Genomic DNA, 286 nt, shown 5'->3' on the forward strand with positions numbered 1-286 from the left:
CAAAAGTCACAAACCAAAAGTGGCACAATTCTTTGGCTTTTCTTTTTTTGGGGGTTGGGGTGCAAGAGTCAAAAATGGTAAAGTTAATAAAAGTTGAGGCTGGAACAAATTGCCTTGACATATTATCCCTTTTGTTCCAGTCAGCGTGAAATGATTAACTCACAGGCACCAATCACGTCACAGCGTTCCCACGGCGTTTGTGAGAACACGGTGACACAATCGGAGTCTCAATTACAGCTGTGACACGATCAGCACCTCGATTACAGACGCACAATTAAAACACGGC

Source organism: Syngnathus floridae, chromosome 10 (assembly GCF_059516105.1).
Source record: "Syngnathus floridae isolate MCC-2025c chromosome 10, RoL_Sflo_1.0, whole genome shotgun sequence".
NCBI lineage: Eukaryota > Metazoa > Chordata > Actinopteri > Syngnathiformes > Syngnathidae > Syngnathus > Syngnathus floridae.